Below are 12271 nucleotides of genomic sequence, written 5' to 3' on the forward strand. Positions count from 1 at the left end.
GTTCGGTCCCCAGCTCCGAAAAAAAGAAAAAAGAAAAAAAAAAAAAAACAACCAAATAACTGAAAAAAAAGGATGATTTGAGGCACTAATCTATCATTCTAATTCCTATTTCATTTGTGGGAAATAAAAGTTTTAGCTGTACAGGGTAGCAGATGACCGCAGTTTCAGCACTGAGGAGGCTGAAGCAAGAGGATTGCCAAAGGCTAGCCTGAGCTATATAGTGAGTTCAAATGCCAGCCTGGGCTACATAATGAGGCCTTGACTCAAAACAAATATGTTCCGGGGGTAGGGTGTAGCTCAGTGGTAGCATACCGTAGTCTCGTGTTCCATCACCAATGCCACATGAATAAATGAATAAATTAAATGATTTTTGGAAGCTGAGGATATAACTCAGTGGTTGAGTGTTTACCAAGGATGCACTGAGGCCCTGGGTTCTATCTCCAGCTCACACACACACACACACACACACACACACACACACACACACACACACACACAGGTATAATATGTAATATATTTATATCAGCCATGCATTTTAAAACTCTGAAGAACTGATCAGGAATGAACTGTGGGCTTCCAGTAGGATTTCTATATGACTGAAAATCAGACACATCTCCAGATCCACCTTTTGTTCCCTTTCCTAAACAGAATAATGGACAACACATACGTGACTAATTGGTTTTCATATATCACAATAACCTAAAAATAGGTTTTTAAGTATCTTCACAGAGTATATCCAAACATGCTTGGTGCCCCATTTAAAGCTAGCAGCCAGAAACAGCAGGCCTGGCCAAGGGGAAGGAACACAGTTAAACAAATTGACAAATTCATAAATGCATATCAACACCATTTTGATGACCAAGGCAGCACCACATATGCACAGAGGAGTGAGTTATACCTTCAAGTTCTACTGTGAATGAAGAAATACAGGTCAGGTGGGTGCGATGTACTTCACTGCTTGTTTAAAAAGAGAAAAGGGCTAAGTACACATTGTGTGTTTGCTGAAAGTTCCAAAGGAGCACACATGTCACCTCCCTGGCCACAGTTACTTACCTCTAGAAGTCTAAAGGACTACAGCAGAAGGAAGATGGAATTTTTTACAGGGTAACATTATATATAATTTTGGACTTTACCATATGCATGCATTATATGTTCAAATACAATCTTTTAAAAAAATCCCTCTGATCAATGTGCTCTTCCACACCTGCAATTCTAGGACTAGCCAGGCTGAGGCAGGAAGATGGAGGGTTTGAGGCAAGTCTGGGATTTAGAATGTTGCTTTGTATTTTGAAAAGAAAATAAATATCAATTGAAAATCCTTATGGGGGTGGCGAGATGGCTCAGTGGTTAGTAGCATTTGTTACTCTTATAGGAAACCCAGGTTCCAATCCCAACACACACACAGAGGCTCACAACCATTGTAACTTTAGTCACAAGGGTTCAGTAAGGGGCACCAGGCACTCCCCACAAGCACAGACATGTATGAGATCAAAACATTCATATATATAAACACATACATATATGTATACATATACTTTCATATACTTTTTTTCTTTTTGAATGGAGCAGATACAGTGTTTTCTGTTGTTGTTTTTGTTCGTTTCTGTTTTAAGTCAGGATCTCAACTATGTAGTCATTACTGGCAAGCCTGAAACTCACTCTGTAGACCAGGCTAGCCTCAATCTCACAGAGAGCTGCCTTTCAAGTACTTGGATTAAAGGAATGCATCACCATTTTTAAAATGTATTTATAACGTAAATTTATTTAAAAAAAGTGAAGGGCTGAGGAGCTGGCTCATTAATTAAGAGTACCTGCTGCTCTTCCAGAAGACCCAGGTTTGCGTCCCAGTACCCGTTTGACAGCTCCCTACTGTCTGCAATTCCAGGTCCAGGATTAGGTGCCCTTTTCTGACCTCCCAGTGCAGAGTCAAACATGTGGTACACATATAAACAAATAGGCAAGCACACACATAAAATAAATTATTTAAGAATAAAGAAAAAGGGGCAGCGAAGAAAGAGGGCGCCACTACAGCGGACAGATGTGTGAGAGAGAGAGGGAACAGACGGCGAAGCCGAGGGGTCTGTACTCTGTGGAGAAAGGTGGAACTGGAGACTCCACAGTGGTGAGGAACAGGCAGATATAAGGCCATGGTGAGGCCTGGGCTGCAGCCAAAGGCCGTGTCTGCATCTGTGGTCCTGCTAGACTAGGCCACACACTTCTTCTGGGCAGCCCAGTAGTTCCTGGTGGCATGAGGCAGGTGAGCAGGAGGGCTGGCCCTGCCCCTTGCTGGCTGCAGCATTGGGTGAGCGAGCTGGGGCAGTGCTGGAGAACTAGCCCTGGTGGTGTGGGCACAGGGCAGCTGGTGGGCTGACCACCTCAGCTACCTCCCAGGGCCAGATCAAAATCTTTGAGTTGACCCAACCAACATCTACCCCATCTATGATTTGTTGGAGGGAAATAAAGGGCCAGTCCTGAAGAGTCAAAGCTGCAGGATCTCCATGACCCAGGACAACAGTGAGATATCTGAGAGGAATCCCGTAAGGATCTAGAGTTGATAGTGTAGCAGAGGCCAGAGGCCTTGCAACGGAACGATGACTCACTGCCATGAACATTTGCAAGTAAATATGTGTGGATAAAAGGGTGCACTGCACAACACACTGTTACACAGAACGGCTTCCACGACAAGATTTTGTTTTGTTTTCTTACTCTATCTTTTCGAGGGAAAATTGCAAGGGCAGAGGGTAGATATGAAGGGACAGGGAGATGAGTGGGATTGGGGTGCATGTTGTGAAATTCACAGAGAATCAATAAAAATTAAAAAAAAAAACCCTTTGTCCATGCTCTGACCTGAGTCAAAACAATATTAATTCAATGATAAAGTGAACAGAGCACTATCCAGAATGAGGAGGAGGAGGAGGGGAGGAGGGGAGGAGGGAGGAGGAGGAGGGGGAAGAAGAAAAAGGGGAGGGGAGAAGGGGAGAAGGAGAGGGAGGAGGGAGGGAGAGGAGGAAAGAAAGATATGGGTCAAGGGTTAAGAGCTCTTGTTTTTGCAGAAGACATGGGTTTGATCTCTGTGAGTTCAAAGTCAGCCTGGTCTACGTAGCAAGTTCCAGGACAAGAAGCCAGAAGGAGGATGAAGAAAGAAGGAGGTCCATGTACTATCTCTTATCTTCACTTGCTAGAGAGTGGGCAGATACATTCTGTTTCCGGTTAAGCATGAGAAAATAGAACACCAGAAAAAAATAACCAGGCTTAATGAACAAATGGCCAAGATCAGGTGGAAACAGCCTGCAGCTGGCACGAGTGGGCGGGACTGCACGCTCGAGGATTCCAGTCTTAGCCTTGTCTTGTGACTTTTTTTCTCAAGGCTTGGTCATTGATTAATAAACAGGGAAGGTATCTAAATCTATCTCGAGGCCATTGCAAGTGGAAACTCTAGAATCAAGTGGCCTGACTGCGACTCTGGTTAAGCTAGCTGATGTCATTGGGACTCATGTTGCATAGATGTAAAACCGCTGGGACAGACCAGATAGAGTAGCATATGTCTGTAATCCTAGCTCAAGGGAGGAGGACATAGAAGGATTGTTGTCTAGAGACTGACGTGGCTATACAGAGACTGTTTAAAAAACAGACAAACAAAATAAAAGGAAAAAGGTAGAAAGGGAAGGAAAAGGAAAAAGAAACAAAAAATGGATTACTGGTGTAGGCTGTCACATTCAGCTAAAGATAACCTGAAGTTTTCTTCTCTTTCTCTCTTTCATCTTCCCTCCAGTGAGGGGCATTGAACCCAAAACCTTGCACATATCATATGGTCTCAGCCTTGCCTCCTCGATTTTAAGTATTCCACTGTATCCCATATCCAATAGGTACACAATAAGTATTTGGTTGAACTAGCTTTGAATATTTACTCTAAACCCAAACACATTGTTTGAGGTGTCGGAAAACACTGTCCCAGTATTCTCTGTCATTGCAGTAGGCTTTTAGTTTTTAGTTCTCTCTCTCTCTCTCTCCCCCCCCCCCCCCCCCCCCCCCCCGGTTGCCTATCGGTTAAGAGCACTCGCTGAGATCAAAGTTTAGTTCCCCCAGGTGGTGGTGCACTATTTGTAACTCTAGTGCCAGGAGATCTGACGTCCATTCTTTTTGTTTGTTTGTTTGCTTGTTTTGTTGTGTTTTGTTTTGTTTTTAAAGACAGGGTTATGTTTCTCTGTCTCTAGCTACTTTGAAAAGTTTAGGTTTCCCCCTACTTACCTTTCCTCTCTCACTGTGCCTGCAGTCAGTTTTGCTTTCACGTAAAGACATCCACGTGGTATTTGTGTATCCCAGGAAGCAATCTAGGGCCTCTCGAATGCCAGGTAAGAGCTCCACCACTAGGCTGTGTTCCTGTCTTAGTTAGGGTTCCTGTTGCTGTGACAAACTAAAAGCAAGTTGGGGAGGAAAGGGTTAATTTTTCTTACATTTCCATAGTACTGTTCATCTCAGAAGGAAGTCAGAACAGGAACTCAAACAGGTCAGGAACCTGGAGAGAGCTGCTAATGCAGAGGCCATGAAGGGGTGCTGCTTACTGGCTTGTTCCCGATGGTTTGCTCAACCTGCTTTCTTAGAGAACCCAGACAGAACCACCAGCCCTGGGGATGACACCACCCATTGTGCCATCGTGATGGGTTGAGCCCTCCACCATCAGTCACTAATTAAAAAAAAAAAAAGTCTTACAGGCTTACAGGCTTGACTCCAGCCTGATCTTATAGAGACATTTTCTTTTTCTTTTTCTTTCTTTCTTTCTTTTTTTTTTAAGATTTATTCATTTGTAAATACACTGTAGCTATCTTCAGACATACCAGAAGATCTCATTACAGATAGTTATGAGCCACCATGTGGTTGCTGGGATTTGAACTCAGGACTTCTGGAAGAGCAGTCAGTGCTCTTAACCTCTGAGCCATCTCTCCAGCATTTTCTTCATCATCAGAATCCAAACATGTAAATGAAAGTTGGTGTAGTCCGTAGGGGAGGGAGGGCTCGTCAGCTATTCAGTGATACTCTCAGTGGACCAAACCTCCCAGGCTGTCTGAACTACCTGTTTGGTCAGGTTTCTACATCTTTCTTTTTAGAAAGGGTCCTATGTAGCCCAGGCTGTCTTTAAACTCTCTGTATTTCCTTCACCATGTGGGATCCAGGAAATGAACGCAGGTCATTAGACTTGGCAGTCGGTGTCTTTACCGAGTCGTACCACAGTTCACACTGGCCTCCTTTTTTGTTTTTGTTTTTGTTTTGTTTTGTTTTTTATAATTAATAAAAAAGAGTACTTGGAGGTCAAAGGACAGCTTCCGGGAGTCAGTTCTCTCCTTCCCCCAGGCGGAGTCTGCTGAGGAGACTCAAGTTGTTAGCGCCTTTACTTTACAGGGCCATCTTGCTGCTCACTGCATCCTAAAGAAACCCTGCTCCCTCTGTGCTGACAAGAGCACATGAACAGGGTCAGTTCCTGAAAGGCCAGAAGGCCGAGTGTGGGGCACACATCTTGAATCTCAGCACTCGGGAGGCAGAGGCAAGAGGATCTCTGAGTTCCAGGCCAGCCAGGGCTATGTAGACTATGTCTCAAAAATAAACTAACTACACAGGGGATGGGCAGGAGGCTTTGTCAGCCTTGGTGACTCAGAAGGACAGTTTACCTTTTTTTTTTTTCTTTTGACCACAACTTAGGTTGCACTGGTGGATAAGTCACAACATTATTTGAGTTTCTGAAGTAAAACTTGCCAGCTGCTAATCTCTGGTAGTTTTCTCATGGGCCTGGCCAGATGGCACTTTCGGTGATAAAATTGTTCAAAGGGAACAACTTCTATATTTCCTCTCTACTGTTTCTCAGATATGTACATTTCTGCTCGTGAACACTTTGTCTTTAAATCCTAGAAGCATTCCATGATGGAACCTGCTGGAGTAGCCTGGAAACATAATGTAGACCCTGTTTAAACAGTCAGTCAAAATTATACACAGCAACACTTAGATTTTGTGGGCAGGAGGGTGAGAAAGGGTGTCACTACATAGCCCTGGCTCGCCTAGAACTTACTAGGTAGACTAGGCTGGCCTCAAACTTGGAGCCAATCTTCCCTATAACTCACACACATCTGTAATTCAGTGGGTTTTTATTGAGATGGGAGGCAGAGTTCAAGTCTAGCTTCAGGTAACTGTCAAGTTTGAGGATGGCCTTAGCTGTATGGTGATGGTGCTGCTGCTGCTGCTGCTGCTGGTGGTGGTGGTGGTGGTGGTGGTGGTAGTGGTGGTGATGGTGGTGGTGATGGTGGTGGTGGTGGTAGTGGTGGTGGTGGTGGTGATGGTGGTGGTGGTGATGGTGGTGGTGGTGGTAGTGATGATGATGGTGGTGGTGATGATGATGGTGGTGGTGGTGGTGGTGGTGGTGGTGGTGGTGGTGGTGGTGGTGGTGGTGGTGGTGAATATGTACCAAGTTGGATTAAATTGGAGCTCTGATCTTCCTGGTGAACCTTCAAGTTGATGAGCCTCAACGTCCCTATCCATACGTAAGGTAGGAATTGCCATGCGTAATTCACATTGTTGGGAATCAATCTGCAGACAGTACAGTAAGAGCCCAGTTCAGTGGCTGGCACACAAGGCACTCTGGGAAGTCCCATGCAGTTAGTCCACATCTGGTTCAGATCCAATGGGATGAATGCAGGGATTACAATTTTGTTTTTGTTTTTATTATATATCCCAGCTTCAAACTTGATTTCCTGATCCTCTTGCCTCTACTTCCAGAGTGCTAAGGTTGCAGGCATGGTGAACCATTTCTGGCTTATGGAACACTGGGGACTGAACCCAGGACCAGCACTTTATTAGCTGAGCTATATCTCCAGCCTCCTTTGTTTGTTGGTTTGTTTGAGACGGGGTCTCACTAACCATTTTTGATAGCAGCAGGTCACATAAGGTGACCCTTGAAACTTCACAGTCCTAAGACTGAGGCCTCCTTTGGAAATAAATGCTTTCAGGATGGGAGCCTCCGATGTTTTTGTTTGGGTCTTAACACAGCAAGAAGAGGCTTTCTCATGACATAGCTGAACCTATGAACAGACCTCAGAACAGAGAAAATAGAGTAGGACTGCCAATCCCTCTGCCTCTTATTGTGTCTTTCTGGTCCTAACCAGGATCCTAACTAAGGATGGTTCATGTGTCAATCATCCTTAGCCTGCCCTTTCTTCTCACCCCCACCCCACCCCAACTTGTGTTCTTTCTTTCCTCCTTTTAAAGATTTTCCAAAAGGTAAACCTCTTTAAATGCTCTTCTTGTGTGCCTGTGTGATTCTAGGGCAGGACCAAAGGCCCTAAGCAAGCAGGGTAGGCACTCCACCACTGACCTATACCCTACCCTAAACTTGGCCGACAGACCCTCTTCCTCCACAGTTGTGGCACTCCGGCAAGAGAACTTACAAATTCGAAGGGAGAAAATATAGTGTTCTGGCTCCAAACTTGAGAGATACCTGGATAGAAGCTGGATTTGAACTCTGCCTTCCGTCTCACTGTAAACCCACTAAGTGTGGAATTAAGACCTTGGTCTCATGACCTAAATCAAACGGCAAGAGCTATCGTGTGAATTGAACTGCCTATGAACCGATTTGACCTCCGCTTCACTCCTTCCTTGCTGGAAGGCCTGAGACAGGTCCCTTAGCCTCTCTGAGCCTCGGTTTCTTCATTTGTGGGATAACTACAAGAGCTCAAAGGGTTGATATGTGGGATAGATGGTGCCACCGCCTTTCCCATGACAGCACTTTAATACCAACCCTCCCTTCTCTACATGGCACCGTGCATGACTGCCCCTTCCCCCACTTCCTTTCTCTCCATCTTTTAGCCCTCCCTGGTAGTTTCTACATGTCCACCACCAGCATGGCTGAACTCTGGTCACTTTGCTCTGCCAGTTCCCCATTTCCTATGTTCTAGGTTGTTTGTTCATGTCTGTTACTGCCCAGCAGGGAAGACCCACTTTCCTTCTCCGGGCAGGGTTTGTTTGTTTGTTTGAAGTCTCGAGTTGCAGGGATGGGCCTGGGCCATCCATTGCTACTGCTCGGAAGTCTGTAGAGGGCATCAGGTCTTCCTTGGTGATAAACATTTAAAACCAACTTCAGTCGTGTGTGAACCCCAACCCTGGCTGCTGCTCACCAACTGCTTTGGATTCCACTACAGGATTGCATCCCCTTGGGGCTATTTACTCAGCTCTCAGCTGACACCCGGGCTGGGTTTTACCATCATCCAGAGATAAAAACTAAAAAATACAGCAGCTCCCTTAAGGACTGATGGCTTCTTTAAATGCCTAAGTCTTATCTACCGGCATTTCATAACGTGGGCCCCTGCATTTGGACTAGGCCTCAGGCCTAGCTTCTTTCACACCCTTGCTATTCACTCCCTGGATTCCTGGGCATATCTGCTTGGAGACCAGCCCCAGAAAGACCCAGGGTGGGTCTCTGTCCTCTAAGATCGTAGTGGCATGCCCTGTGGTCAGAGCTGAAGAGCTTGAGAAGAATTCGCCCCGCCCCTCGCCCAGGACTGTGGGTCAGGAATAGGGCTTCTGAGTCCTTTCTGAGTGTGTAAGACCCGGTGACGTCAGGGGAGTCCTTCGTTCATTCATCAAATATTTGTGGAGCTTCTACTCCATATAGAGTATCCTGCTGGGGGTTTGGTTTACAAAGATGAGTAAGTCATAGTTTCTAGTGAGGGCAAAGTCAAATACGCCCACGTACAATCACAGCTAGAAGTCTATGTGAAGGCTCAGTGCCTTAGCGGAGAAGGGAGTTCCCTGTGCCACAGATGGTGGAACTTGGTGGGCGGGGCATGACGTCACAGGAAAGATGAACCTTCACAGGAAAGGTCTTCAGAACCTTCCAGCAGGAGAAGCTCAGCCCTGGAGACAAATAGTACAAGGGCTAGGCTGGGGGGAGAAAAAGAGCTGTTGATTTGGATCCCCAGAAGCAGGTCTGAGAACAAATATTTGAGGGCAGTGGCTCCTTTGGTGACTGTCCCAGGAAGCAGCAGTTGCCATTAAGGTTAGAGGAGGTCACAGTCATCAGGCATATTGGGGAGTCACAGAGCACGTCAAAGGTTCACCAGAAAGGCGAAGAAGCTGAGTAGAGACTTGCTCCCAAGATGCTTCTACGTCACCCTGCCTAGGACAAAGAAAAGCCACAGGAAGAGCACATGGGCTCTCACGGCATTTACCTTCTTTTTTGTGTTTTTGGGTGTGGCACGTATGTGTGCGCATGTGTACGAGTGGAGGCCAGCAGACGCCAGGTGTCATCTCCCATGCACCTCCGCCTTATTCTCTTTTTTAAGCTTTTTTAAGACTGATTTCTTTTTATGTGTGTGTCTGTACGCCGACATGAGATTAAGTGCCCATACCAAGTATGTGCTTTCCGAGCCCAGAGAGTACTGCATCCTCTAGACCTTGCAGGTGGTTATGGCTTCTGGGAAGTGAATCCTGATCCTTTGCAAAGACAGGTAACAGCATAGAGCAAAGAGCCATGCCACTAGCTCTTCAATTTATTTAATTAATTGATTTGCCCTTCGCTTTATATATTTGTTTGTTTATTGAGATTGGCTCTCTTACTGAATCTAGGCTTCGCTGTTATGGTTAGATTGGCTGTCTAGCTAGTCTCCGGCAACCTCCTGTCTCTTTCTAGGCTCTAGCATTAGCGTAAGAATCACATACGGCCATTCCCAGCCTTTATGAGGTTGCTGAGGATCTGAACTCAGGACCTCATGCTTGTACAGGAAGTATTTTACCCAGTAAGCCATTTCCTAGCCACACACCCCCACCACCACCACCAAGCATAGCTCCAAGTGTAAAGAAAATGCAGCCAGATGTCAGAGAGGCTTCTACACTGACTGCTATGAAGGAAAACAAAAGACATGAAGACAAGAGAGGGCACCATATAGCATGGGCTGGCCACCTAAGTGCCAAGAGGAAACTTTAAAGGACTATGTGAGCCAAACACTGGGATAGCAGATAGTTGTCAGTGAGGGATATATGCAGCAGAATGCCAAGGTCAGAAACATATAGCTCTGTCTGGGAATGCGGAAAGACACCCAGACATCAGTCCCACCAACACACATGAAGGACCAACCAGCAGCATTTGCAAATAAATGTGTTAGAAGTCTGAAACCATAGGCACTATTGCATCTCTATGTTTATCCAGAACAACGGTTTATAAACTGTGATTTCTGGGTTGTTTCCCCTCCCCCTTATTTTATATTTATTTATTTTTTAGTATTTCTTGGTTTTGAGTAGAGTCTCATTGTGGAGCTCCAGCTAGCCTGAAACTCTATGTAGACCAGGCTAGCCTTGAACTCAGAGATCTGCCTGCTTTTGCCTCTCGTGTGCTAGAAATAAAGGTATGTGCCATGATACTCAGCCTTGTTTTTAATCTTCCTCTTCCTCCTCCTCTTCCTCTTCCTCCTCCTCTTCCTCCTCTTCCTCCTCCTCCTCCTCCTCCTTCTCCTCCTTGACACAGGCCATGCCGGTCTTTACCTCACCAAAGTTCTCCTGACTCCTGAGTGTTGGTATCACGGCTGTGCACCATCACACCTAGCTTGAATTATGATTTTATTTTCTTGAGCCCAGTGTGTGTTGAAGGGAAATAGCTGAGAGACAGGTTCATACTCAGCTCCACTCTACTTGGAGTCCCTCACTGCAGCCTGGAAGGGCAGGACAGGGCAGGGAGGATGTGATGAAGTGTTCTGTAGCTCCTGTTCCTTAGCTGTGCCCAAAGCTGGACACAGAGGACACTTCCTTCCCCTTGTGTAGCCCCAGCAAGCCTTCAGTGTAACCACCAGGCCCCTGCGAGGCCTCAGACTGTACTTTGGCATCATCAGAGGAGCCTGGACTTCCCCTTTGGCCTTGGCCAACTGAGTAGCCTAGTCCTCTCTCTTCGTGGACGGACGATTGCTCTGGTTGCCAGTGAGCATAAGAAACTTAACCCTGTCATTCAACAGCAGGACAACTTTCTGAAGTGGTTGTGTGACCTTTCCAGAAAATCCCCATGGAAAAAGGAAATATCCTAGTGGTAAACAAGGGAAAACAGAAACCTCCAAGGGCTCAAATCATTTCTAGAATGGAGCTACACACCCATGGTTCTGGACACAGACCCCGAGGTCAAGGGAATCTGGTAACTGGATTTTACTGTCAGAGTCCATGAAGGCCATCTAGGGTGGTGGTGGAGGTCATTCACTCCACTGTGTTACTGTAGGGACAATCAAACTTAACTCATCGGATAGCTATAGTATTCAAATGTCTTCAGGTAAAATGTCTTTCTTGGAAATAACAGACTACATATCCTGGAAAATTTCACAACTGAGGAATCAGAGTTAGTACTCAAACACTAGACCCTCTGTTGACAAACTTTCCTCGGTCATTCATCAAGCACTCCTCTGATGCTTATCCCAAGAACCATTGCTTGGAGCTGGAGAGAAACAACTTTAATAAGGTAATGTCTGTTCCCCAGGAAGGGCCTTAATCCAGCTGTGCAGAAATACTGCCTTTTAATTAACTAGAACCCAATATCACCAACGACACACTAATGGCGTATTCAAATGCATCTGCAGCATCTGATTGGGCAGCACGTATACTAGAATTGGAACCATCCTGAGAAGATCATCATGGCCCCTGCACAAGGAAGCCATGCAAATATGTGAACGTTCAAATGCATCTTGAAGGCCTAGGGCCATTTCCCCCCGAAAACAACCAAATAAATAAATAAAACCAATAAGGCACTAGGCTGGAGTTGTAGCTCAGTGTAAAATGCCTTTATAGCATACACGATGCCCTGGGTTTAATTGCCATCAACAAGAATGTGCTAGTACTTAGACTGCAAATGTCCCTTCTGCCCCTGTTTTCTGGTGACTACCCTGGGTTTCTGTTCTGCACATCACAACATCATGTGAATCCCTGGGTTTTACTCTAAAAACAGAAAATGCTTGTGACTCCTGGCAGTGTCAGACTCTGAATGTCTCCAGAACTCTCCAAACTCTCTTCTCCAAAGAGTTCTAAGGAGAAGTCTGAGGTTCTTTTCCCTTTCTGCTCCTGCAACCTTGAAAACTCAGATACTGGGCTGACGTCACATGGAACTGGCTAACTTAAGGAAAAAAACAAAAAAAACAAAAACCAAAAAATAATACAGAAAAAGAATCTATATTCAGGTGTATTGCAAACACAAACTTGCAATATTAACAATTTTTTGAGAGGTGCGGTCAAACAAACCACTGGCTGTGGATGCTTGTCCGTG

At 45.6% G+C, this 12271-nt stretch overlaps 1 non-coding gene across 1 annotated transcript; it reads left to right on the top strand.

Annotated features, from left to right (window-relative positions):
• Positions 1-11594: 11594 nt before the first annotated feature.
• Positions 11595-11697, top strand: LOC120096757 (U6 spliceosomal RNA). Its single transcript, XR_015637825.1, has one exon. It is a non-coding gene; the product is annotated as a U6 spliceosomal RNA (small nuclear RNA).
• Positions 11698-12271: the final 574 nt, after the last annotated feature.

The sequence above is a fragment of the Rattus norvegicus genome, chromosome 14 (genome assembly GCF_021556685.1).
Source record: "Rattus norvegicus strain SHRSP/BbbUtx chromosome 14, alternate assembly SHRSP_T2T, whole genome shotgun sequence".
Taxonomy (NCBI): Eukaryota; Metazoa; Chordata; class Mammalia; order Rodentia; family Muridae; genus Rattus; species Rattus norvegicus.